Genomic DNA, 12,256 nt, shown 5'->3' on the forward strand with positions numbered 1-12,256 from the left:
TGATAGATATATTTTTCAAATGTCATTTATTAATATGAAAAAAAAATGATCAGAAGTTACGACACCGAAAAGCTAACTTAGTATCATATAATCGCAATTTACGAGGATTTTAACTGCAATTTATCCCTCAACTTGAAGCGTAAAAAATGACTGATTAAATGGAATTTAAGTTCTGCGTGTAGTTTCGAGGGAATCCCCCTTTCCATATCTGTTCACACAAAGTTCTATCTTATTAATATATTCGCGAGAAAAAAAATCCGCAAAGTAATTTCCCTTCGTTCTCCGTCTCTCTCTCAGTCGTCCATAATTTGAGAAGTCTCGGGAAAGTATCCGTTGCCTCATGAAAAATTCTAAAACAAATCTTTCGAAGTAATTGAAAGCCCTCGGGAGACTGAGCAAAGTTCAGTCGAAGGTGAAAAGCCAAATGAAACAGAGCGAGAAAAAGTGGTGAGGGAAGGAGGGAATCAGACTCGTATAACGGGAGTTATGAATTCACATGGCCCCGTCCTGCCTTCGTGTTGACTTCTTTCAGCCATTCATCTGTATCCCTTTCATTCGCCATCGGATGAGCAAAAGAAGAAACTGTCGTTGGCTCGTTATATTTTCTAACGTCATCTCTTTGTGTATTATGAGCTGAGTCTTCTGTGAGGGGAAGAGAGGCTTTGAACTGTATTTTTCCTCTTTTTTTTTTTCTTTCTTCCTGGTCCACTTCAGTCATCTCCGTGACTCCTCGGCTCTATACCCGGTTCAAGCGAATGGATACCTGTAGAATTTGTTGACAAAGGAGGGCTTGTTGGGTTGCATTGACGTGAAAAGAAGCCGAGAGCTAATAATATTGTGAATCGTAGAGAAATGGGAGTCCGGAAAACGAGTCGAGCCAGTTGAAATGAGAAAATCATTTGGATTACATCTTCAGGAGTAATTGAATTACTTTGTTAAAGGGGGAAGATAGTACTGTTTGCAAAGAGTGGACATTTCATGGACAATTCAGGGAGTGGAATTCTGTAGAAAAATTCTGCTACTAGTACTCAAAAAAAAAAATCCAATCTACGGTAAGCCCGCTTAAGTGCTCAGCACGGGGAGTTGGAATTCTCGAAAATAGAGATGCCGGCGCCCTTCATCTGGATGTGAAGAGGGAGGGGAGAAGATACATGTAAGACCGCTGGATAGGGGAAGGTTGTGAACAGAGGGGGGAAAGGTTTGAGAGAGTACATGTGTAGAGGGGGATGCATTGATGGGGAAACGACCCTTCAGCGGTGGGGCAGGTAGCACTTGGGATTTTAGGTATCAAACGAGATTGATTGCGTCCCTTATTTGAATTTATCGAGTTTTTCATATTTATCGAGTTCTCCGCATTCAGGAAAAAATTCACAGGATATCTGTCAATCGTTTCAAAAAGCCCTTTGAATAAAATACCGCAGTCTCTTTATGGGAAATTCACGTCCTCTGGCCTTTAAAAATGGCCCTTAACTACAATTTGCAAGGAAACTTTAAATTTCATCAGTTTCCCCTGGATCGAAGTTAACGCGTTTTTCTGGAAAATTCAGGATTTTTTTGAATAGTAAAATAGTGGAATTGGCTGGTACAGAATTATTTTGTTGAATATGCGTTAATTTTAATTAATGACATCAGGTGATACTTTTAAATGGCTGATAGGTGTATTATAAATTGAATTTAAAGTCCCCCTGCGACAGTATATAATACAGTAGTAAAAAAGACCATTAATTTTCCCTATCGGCAACCTCGGCAATAAACCACCCAAAACATATCTCCACGCATTGTTTGCCCGTGTCCCCCGGTAATTCGCAAATACCCCTGGAATAAAAGTATTTCACCGGAAGATATGGTAAAAAGAATGAATGTCCCGCAAGCTGGGTCCAACCATCTAAATAACTACCCCTTTACCTTCGTTCTCCTTTTTTTCACTTGCTCCTTTTTTAACTTCCCGTTTTCTTCTCTTGTATCGCCCCCTCCAGCACCTCACACTCCCCCTTCATCCCCCTCGTTTTTTTTTTGTTTTTGCAACTTCTGCTGAAGAGTAACGTTGGCCAATTTGGTGTCAGTATGTGCCCTTCCCTCGCAGGGGTGGGTGGCGAGTCCTGAGGCAGAACACCCCGTAAATCCGAGGAGGAAGGTAGTGGAGAGTATTCTCGGGGACCAGAGCATCTTATGTTTTGTATGTAATACATAATCCAAACCCATGAGAATAAATAAATTGTTGGGTGGTTTTATATTTTTCAGTCCTTTACCACTTCATACCTGAAGCATCCATTGGGGGAGGGGGAGAGATATGTGTAGAAATACGACGATTGCCAGCAATGTCGGTCTCACTAACTGGATAATATATTTCAATTCCCTCGGTAAATCGACGTCAAATTTTCCTGATTCACTTTACTGTGGGGTTGCATAAATTTCTCCATTTTGGGGGTATGAAGGGAGAATAAGGGACAGGAGGAAAAAAGTGTTGATTTTCAGGGATAGGATGATTCAGGAACTCATACAGACAGAAATTGTCTGTAAAAATTCTGTTGAGGTACAGTTTCTGGTGATTTTTGGAATATTTGGTTCTTTCGTCCTGTGGTACCACCCCAACTTCTCTTCGAAATTCATCCCCACGCATCGAGCGCGGACATTTATCATGAATTCAATATTTGCACTTTCTCTGTCTGTCCAAAAATTGTCTCTCACTCCCCGAAAAACAAAAATCGAGGAAACTTTCTCTCTAAATACCGCAGCTAAAGTCAGAATCGAACAATTCAATCAATCGAGCCCACGAGTTAATGTTTCAATGAAGAGAAACTCATTGTCCCCTGACAATGCCCCCGTTGTACTTGAGCACAGTAGAGCATTATTCAAAGGCAGCGTTACGAACAGCCGAGCGAGTAGAAAAGCCCGTATGCATGCAGCCCACCCCAGTGCATTGAATTGGGTCGTCTATTCATGGATGATGTGTTTAAAGAACATTCCACTGTAACTTTCGACTCCACTTATTTGCAAAATTCCATCCAATTTCCGACCGCCCAATTTTCCGCCTCTCACGTGTTCCTCTTATTTCTCCCGTGTTTCTTATTTTCCTGGGCTCGCTCCGCCGACAATAAGCCACAGCGGGCAAAGTGTCAAGGCAGAAGGGAGCGGGAGAGAGAGAGAGAGCGAAAAAAAAATATAAAGGAGAGGAGAAAGATTGCGAGTGTTTTTGGCACAATTCGCAGGGGCAAGAGGAGGGAAGGCTGATGCAAAAAAAAGTTCAGGACTCTCGACCTTTTCTGCGGTTGTCGTATAAGCAAACGAGAAAGGGGAGGGGGAGTAAAAGACAGGGTAAATCCTCCACCTCCTCAGGACCACCAAATAGGAACGGCTGGATTGTTGTAGTATCCAATTCACATAGCACAGAGGATGTGGGGAAAATCGGTGAGCGAAAGGTTTAATGTTTTTTTTTTTCTATTGTCTTTGGTTTATTTTTTGTGCTTTTTACTCCGCCAGTCACTCTCGCTTTTCCTTTTCTCTCCGTGTTTTCTTGGGTGAGCTGGGTTTGGGAGGTTTTTTTTTTACCGACGTACGAGAAATTGCGTTAGCTCCTGAGAAACATTCTCAAATCGACTTTACACACTTTCAATCTGTTCCTCACTCGTCTCGGGGTTTGCCGGGCTTGTTGGGTTGTCGAGAGTTGTGGAAATGGCTGTTTCTTTTATGGGAAGTTTATTTATTAAATTGGGGGATTTGGCGGCTACTGGGGAAAAATCCGAGAAGTGAAATTGGGAAATTTCTGGTGTCTTATAGGAGATCAGGTTGGGCGACTGCTGACAATTGCTGGCGAGTGAGTTTCAAGCAAGTGTCACGGATTAAAATGACTTTTTCATTGTGCATAGTCTATTCACAAATGTATTCTCAGTTATTTGGGTACTGGTGCTTTAGTGGTATGAGAAATCAATGAACGTTTTAAATTCCCCTCTCAGAAATGGTTTTTCCAATTTTCTTTTAATATTTCATCTCGTAAGGAACAAAAAGTGGCAGAAACTCGAAGAGATATCGTTAGAACCCGACAAAAAGGGCCCAGAAATAGCCGGGACAATTGTTAACGAATAGAAAATGGTGGGTTTCTTCAAGAGCGAGCGCCGTCTCAGCGACATCTGTCTTCGTAAGTAGCTTATCAAAGCTCAAAACGAGGGAATGGGAGGTCTTACAGGCTTACACCATCCAATTCTCCATCTCGCCAAGTGCACTCTCCGACTAAGAGATACCGCCTATGTATTTGTACATATTTACAGACCCATTGGTGCATTACATATACTTAACACATTCCTTCTTGGACAGTGTAAAAATTGAGTGGCTTAACAGACAGTCTATATACTCTGGATACATTATATACCCGGGTTGCATTATGTAGGTGCAACACCGAGTACAATCTCCGGGTAATTCTGATGTATCGACAGGGATTAGGATGGTGACGACGGCGGGGAATGGTGGGAGCTACTGTTGGCACTATGAATTGTTTATTATTCAGCTATTAAGCGTCACCCGATTTTTCCCGAGAACGTTATTCTACGTTGAGAGAGAAATTTGTTGAATTACCTGTGAGTCAGACAAAATTTAACTGATGAATGAAAATTTAATTTTACAGTTTAATGTACAAACACTCGAAATAGTTTAAGTGCTACGTAAATTTATAACAAATTGCGAGAGGACGGTAATGTTCGCGTCGCGTTGGGGGTGGGGGGAGCGTTAGGGGGGGGGCGTTGCGGGGATAACACTGACGGACGGATTCCAGCTCTCTGTGTTGGGAACATTATAAAGCACTGGACGAGTTAATTATGTGGTTTGTACAGTGATTAAGTGGATTAGTGGAGTGGGTGGGAGGCGGGGCGGAGAGAGGTGGGGTGACTGGGTTAATGAGTTTCTTTGTAATTTTCGGATTCTTGGGGAAGTATTCCAGATTTATTAATTAAGGGTTGCGTCTTGGATGAGACCTGCCGGAGTGCTGCATAGAGGAAGGTAATTTAGTTGGATCAATTAAGGAGTTCTTTTAATTTAAGAAATGACTTCTTTTGATAAAATTGAACGGGTTTCAAAGGAGGAGGATCATCAATGCCGATTAATTACCAATAAATAGATCGCGGTTATCTACCACTATGTTTGATGAGAGGCGGTCGGTGATAAGTCTAAAACAATATTTTCCAATAGAGGATGTTTTTGACGATATAATTTCACAAGTAGATCTGCAATTATTGACATTTCCCCCTTCAACGTTTATATCGTATGGAATTCAGCGACAAAAATAAATAAATGAAAAATATATTTCACCGAAAGTTGTGAAACAATCAAACCTAGTCAGTCACACGAGCCACTTCGCATTGTCAATATCAGAAAAAAAACTGAATAAACACGAAAAAAAAAATAGAAAAAAATCTGCACAGGAAGTGCGGTCACGGACGTTCACTCGCCCCTGTCCGATGGCAACTGGGGTGTACGATATCGATTCCGCTGAAGCAGTAGTGTTCCCTACTCGCACGACAGCCGCACGCGGAGAGCCTGACCTTTTCTATCTTTGGCCCTTCATTTTTTTTCAATGTTAAAAGTCGAAATCAGTACCCTCTCAAGCTGGTGTTTGCTATTTGCTAGGAAAAAGAAAAGTTTTTTTCAGTGGTGATATGTTAAGTCTGAGTTTGCACGAACTTCATCGTCAATATTTTTTCAGGCTTCTTTTTCTTTTCTCCTATCATATCGTATGATCCTTCAGGGGATACTCATGACTCCGTGAATGAATTTTCATTATGAGAAAAGTTAGCAAAGGCAAGAATGAAACCTGTCGATGCGAATAAAAGCATTCTTTATATCATTTCAATAAATCCACGTGATCCATTCCATATCAAATTTGTCAATAGCTGAAGCGTTCGGCTCCGTTTGTTGTTAAACGATTATTTAACCCGTTTTCCTTTAAATCAATTCAATATTCCGTTCTATGACAAATGACTATCTTTCTACTAATAAAATTACCGGATACAGGAAGACAATTGTATTAATGACGAAGGAAAATGTCAGTACTGACAGTAAAAATTTTATTTGGGAAATTATGAATTATTTGGAACGTTTTTCGTAAAATTTTACAAAAATTCCCTGAAATTTTATCTTGACAGTACTAAAACCTTGTCTAGTCTCATGGATCTAATGGAGGCCGATCGTTTCGGTACTCACACGAGAATTTGATTAGAAAATTTATCTCTCCGGAATATGACAAGAAGATTCTAGGTATTCATTGAAATTTAAATCAATCACCCCCTCCGGAAAGCCCTCGACCCCTCGAAAACCACTCAAACTTGATCATAAACCGTGCCTTGAATCCCAGTATGATCCCCCCAAACCCAGCTGACGACTTGGGGATAAATAAACCCCGAGTGTCGTCACTATACGCAGTGATGATATGATGGGCCCCCGTGACAGACATCCGGCTTCACTATTCATCATCATAAAGCCGTTTCTCACGAGGCGCTACTAGCCAGGCAATGGGGAAGTAGTGGATATGCCATGAGTATAAAAATATAAGAAAGTGCAAGAGGATATGTTGTGTCATGCTCAAGATGGAAAAAAAAGACAATCCTGTTCTGCATCAACCCCTGGGATGGAGCGGTGTTGATAGCTGGGGAGGGGGTAACGTGAATGAAATGAAGAAATCGAGTCATTGGAAGCAAAAAAACATCGCTCAAGGGAATGCTAAAAATAATATTCGTGAAAATATTTTCAAATTTTGCTATTCTGGGATATTATTTTTTTTTTCAATTTGCAGAGCGATTTTTTTATGTTTTAGTCTTTCCGGTTAGCCAGTCCCTGGTGATAAAAGAAAAATGATACGCTGCGGCGTTAGCCACGTATATGACGACCAACCATACGTTAATATTCAACATTTTATGATTTTCATGGATTATATCCCGTGGGAGGTGGGCCGTTGGAAAAAAAATGAAAAATTGATGGAGAGTCGACGAGTGATTTCGAAGAGAGTGACACTAAATGAACTTTATGAGGGAAAAAAATAATTAGATTTTAGATTTAATTGAACATTCAATGGAATTCCATATTTTTTTCAAAATTGATGTGGAAATTTAACCCATTAAAAATTTTAATCAATCATCGAATGACTCAAACTACCCAATTGGCAGTTTGATTTATTAAAATTGTCAAAATGTCCAAATTCTCACTATCGGAGGAAGTGAGAGATTGATGGATAGATTCACTTACTTCTTTGTGATATTTTTTCGGAGAAGCAGCATAAGAAAACTGATTCTCCTAATCGATTCGTTCAACTTTCGACAACATCTATCACTCTGGAAACTAAATTTCCACGACGCGTCGTAAAGTCGCCCATTGGGCAATAAAAAATTTCCGATAAATTTTTCATTTCTCCGGTTCCATTTCTAGGTCAGAGACTAACACTCGCACAATCCGCTCCCTTTAGAATATCAAATAAGATGAACAGTGAACCGAACAGTAGGGAAACAAATCCTTTCGCAGCGCGATTAACCGGACGTTGCAGATGTTCGCACGATTTTTGATTCATTTTGCTGTTTATCAAGAACAATTTCCAACTGCAGCACATTTGACAGCGATGAGTATTGTCTAGAATTATAAAAAAAATGACAGTTAATTCTTTTATCGAAGTATGAACCCCCGAAGAATCCTAAGTGCCCCGGAAATAAGCTGTACACCCTATTCTGAGATGTTGCTCCCTTTCACATAGATAAAGTATTGAGTTAACTGACCTCCATTAGAGAACTCCAAAACTTGTTCCCCCAACTTTTCTCCCGCAAAAATAATCAGATGTCCCGAAATAGTGAGAAAATCGTGGGCGGAATCAGGCAGTTAGGCGCTAATTGAGGCTTTAACCCGCAACTACAGTACGTCCTCCCTTATAATATCGCCTGGAACATCTCACATTCGTATGACTTGTCACAATAATTGAATACATAAATATATTAACTACCTATATGCAGCGAATTATTATCTATCGACTGATCTGCGCATAATTCAAATTACTGTGTATTCAAAAATAGAGTGGGCTTTTTACTTGACGATATTGCCGCGTAATCAGTAACCGGATATGATTCGATTAATTTATCACGCGGTATTAGATTATCAGTTCAATCGTAATGCCCTAAATCGCCGAAACATCATATCGAGTGGAAATTCAGCTGAGGTCATCGATCAGATACAAATCCGGTAGTGGTGAGGATTCTATAATGACCTGTTTTTAATTAAACTTGATAAATTTGCAATAAGATTATTCCGAATCCCCGAGGATCAGAGAATTTCGATCCCCTCAATGTAGTTCGCTCTGAACAATGCTCAACTGATCTCGATCTATAAACGTTCGACCTCTCACCGTTCGATAAAAAATACTGGGCTGCCCAGTAACGTTTTTTACTACTTGATAAAAATTATTTACCCGTTTGAAACAAATTCTCTAATAGTTTTCTAATTTTTCTCGAGCTATTCCATCACTTCTAACGGCTGTACTCGTTTACATCCACTGTTTATTCTTTTGCTGTCGAAAAATCCGAGGAATTTCGAAATGTCAAAGGGCATTGGGCCTCGGAAGTGCACCTGGTACCGAAAATTATCAAATAATTTGAATACTCGTATTGCCATTCACTCCTGTCGCTAAAGTAAACTTTCGCTAGACTATTGAGTCATCGTTAACTACAGATGGAATATAATTTCACATTACGAGCGAATATTTCTACCACAATAAAAAGCTGTCACAATTGAGGACCTAGGAACATCCCTCAGATTGCAATTAAGTTGAAACTTCGGTGAGGACTTGGCATTATTTCATATTAACTCCCACTTTGTTCTCTCGGTATCTCAGTTAATGCAGCGCAGGATATAACGAAAATTCAACTGTACCTGTGGGTTGGGTATCAGTATCAAGGTACATGTAATATGCTTACGCCTGGGAATTCATTGAGAGAAGTGCGGAGCAAAACCAACGGCAGTATTAAAGGCCATCTGTGTTACGAGAGGCCCTGTATTTTGAGATATGGCAATGGCTCAACTGTTTATTGCGCATGGCTAGATACTTCACTCACTATCAACCCAGGGCAATTACCAGTTGGTGGGTATTACTCCCCTGTGGTACGGGTTTTGCGAATGGGAATGATGAGAGTAAATGCTGGTTATTTTCAATTTACAAATTTACATTAATTCCGTGAAAATTATTTTCCCAGTAAAAATCTATAGTTCCATCGAAATTCAAACTCAGATATGCAGATTCAGCGTGATGAGGTCATTGAGAAATGTCAATTTAATTCGTAAATGAAAGTCCTGTCGTTCGGGAACAAAAGGAGAAAGACATTTCACTGAAGTAAAAATAGACGAAGTACTGGGCTAACCCGTAACGGCAATTATGACTATAAAACTTCGCGAAATGTGTGATAAAATATTGCGGACAGGTATCGATTTGTTCAACTGTAACTGCAATCTGTTCGTGGCAGGCAAAATTGAAAATAAAAAATAACATTTTATTGAAGGTGGATATCGATGGATCGTGAAGTATTGTAGAAAGCCTATGGTTTAAACTGATAACAGCAATGGATCACAATGTATGAAATATCTGGATTGGAATTCAATTTTTAACAGAAACGATGGAGCTCGACAGGGAAATCGGTCATACTAACGAATATGAGAGGAGCGTGACGAAGTACATATGTTTGGTAATAATAAATGAGGGATTGGTGCAATGAAATAGTAATGGTCCTACCAAATGTTGAATTCATGAACGACATGCAGAGAAAAAGACTAGCTTTCAAATTTAACGAGCGTTCCGATTTCAACGAGAACTCCAATTTTCTACATCAGCCGTGAGTTTTATGGTGAAATTTAATATGTAGGGGAACGTTGTAGATATATTAATGGCGGAGTCATTAATAATTGTTCATTCATTCCAGTTACGACGGGTGAAAATGATAAAAGTATATTTTATTCCGGAACAGCTACCGAACTTCGTTAACATTTAGCGAAATTCTCTATCGGTGGATGAGCCTAAGGTTAATAAAAATTAATTAGTACTGTTACGAACAAGATTGATTATTTTTCAGATTTATTCTGACCAAAATACCGACATAGTGAGTCCTACGTTGTCTCATTTCACATACGTACGACTAAGTTTCCATATTTCATTGAATTGAAATTGGAAATTTCAAGGGGAGTGGGTTAAAGGTTTGAATAATTTCCGCTGGAAATTCCCGAGTAGAGTTTCCATTAGCGTACGTTCGAGATGGCGATGTTGAATACGTGGAGAATTATTTAAATAGATAGACGAAAAGAAATTTTAGGTAAAAAATTAGACCTCGAGAGGGCGAAGCGAGGGACGAAGGATAGTTTTATCACAAAAATTAGTCTCCCAAGTTTAATTTTTCCAACAAAACTTGACCTAAAAAGTGCTTAATTGTCATGTCGACCACGTTTGGCCCTCTAGAGATCTAAACTAATTTTTATCCAAATTTCCTTTCCGCGCGATTAATTAAATCAAGTTTCAATATTGAATTCATATTATTCTGATAAATCTCTTCTGTCTAAACCTCGCTGTCGATTAGTAATGAGACGAATCTGTTTGGAAATTCCGTATGATCAATTCCATGAATTGCAAATGAAGATTAGGATGAATTTCCTCACTCAACGCGTTATCGGAATGAAACGAATTGATATTCAATGATATTCTCTGAGTGGAGTGATGATGCATAGCAACTGAAATCATCCTCAGAGAAAATACTATTCACTAACTAAAATTCTGGGAAACTACCAGATGAATAAACTGACCTACACTAATTTTTTTAGTGGACAATAAAATTGCTGGCATTGCGCAATAAATTTACTCAGGAATTTGCACTCCGTACAAATATTGAAATGTTTATTATTTTTACAGGACGGGTTTTGCATAATTTTCCAAGTGTTTTTTACTTTGGGGTCGTTCGGAGATGTCGTTACTACGTGAAAAAGCAGTAAAAAAATTCGGAAATGGTTTCTTTCATTTGTAAAACTTCAGCAAACCACTTTTAATGAATTTAACACTGCTGTGAGATTCCCAGAACTTTTTTACACGAGTTTTCCTCGCCCACGGGCCGGCAAAACACGGGCGAGAGGATAAAAATACTTCCATATTCACTACAGTTGATTAATGTTTCATGTAGAATTCTTCATTTCATATGCAGAGTAGGAAAATTCAATGAGTAAAAAGCGCAAAATACTTTTGCTCTACGTTTTTCAATCATTCATCTTCTTTTGCATATTTCGTAAATAATTTTTTGGTACGCAATGGTCTGACCATCATGATATTAACATTGAATGAAACCCCGACGGAATCGCATGTCTCTCGTGCCGATACCATCAGATAAAAATAGGAAATTCAGGAGTAAAGTGGACAATTAATATTTAAGCCCTCTATAAAAGGTTTTAATTCATATTTTACACCACCGGTTTCTCCTCGCGATTAAACACTTTATGATATTATAAAAATAACGCTCGTATTTTCTATGTTTTTCTGAAGTTCTGGAGTCACGTACATCGCATAAAAATGAGCAAAGGTCCGCTGGGAATTTCGGCAACATAAAATGTGGTGCCTTCCAATTTTTGAGATTGACGTCAGCTTATGGATATGAGCAGAAATTTATGAAAATTAGTTGGGAAGTTCAGTAGCAGATTAGTCAATCCACGAATACTGGTTTTAACGCTGTCATGAAGGTCTAGTAATATTTTCCTTGAAATTACCTGATAAAATTCCATCATTCCAGGACTGCAGACGCTTTTCATGGCACAATCGTGATAACTACCCAGGTGAGGGTTTCCAAGCTTGGACGATAGGCTCGAGCTTGGCCCAACCTCGGTTACCAAGCCTCGGGATTCCTAGTTTGGACCAAGGTTGAACCTGTGGTAATTCCTAGGTAAAACCAAGTTTGGCGATTCCCTGTGAATTAAAGCTTGGCTACCAAGGCAATTCCTATCTTGGTCCAAGCTTGGATCACCGAGCTTGGATTGATAAGCTTGAACCAAGTTCGAGCCAATATGTTCTAGTAAAAATTCAATAGTTTATATTTTGTACAGATATGAATCCATATTTTTTATAAATAAATATATTATTTATTTTATTTTCTTTAATTTTTTGCAAATTCAAAAATTTAGCTTGGACGATAGGCTCAAGCTTGGCCCAACCTCGGTTACCAAGCCTCAGGATTCCTAGTTTGGACCAAAGTTGAACCTGTGGTAATTCCTAGGT

General features: G+C 39.2%; 1 protein-coding gene across 7 annotated transcripts in view; it reads left to right on the plus strand.

Moving 5' to 3' along the window:
• LOC135162882 (uncharacterized) overlaps positions 1–12,256 on the plus strand; it is an 80,440-nt gene that overhangs the window by 41,952 nt on the left and 26,232 nt on the right. The window contains exon 7 of one of the 7 annotated variants that reach the window (XM_064121801.1): positions 11,531–11,817. The exons of 5 other annotated variants lie outside the window; for them this stretch is intronic. The gene's annotated coding sequence lies outside the window, so the exon portion shown is untranslated. The remainder of the gene's footprint in view (positions 1–11,530; positions 11,818–12,256) is intronic. One more of the 7 variants, XM_064121802.1, reaches the window with a different exon arrangement.

Source organism: Diachasmimorpha longicaudata, chromosome 5 (assembly GCF_034640455.1).
Source record: "Diachasmimorpha longicaudata isolate KC_UGA_2023 chromosome 5, iyDiaLong2, whole genome shotgun sequence".
Lineage (NCBI taxonomy): Eukaryota > Metazoa > Arthropoda > Insecta > Hymenoptera > Braconidae > Diachasmimorpha > Diachasmimorpha longicaudata.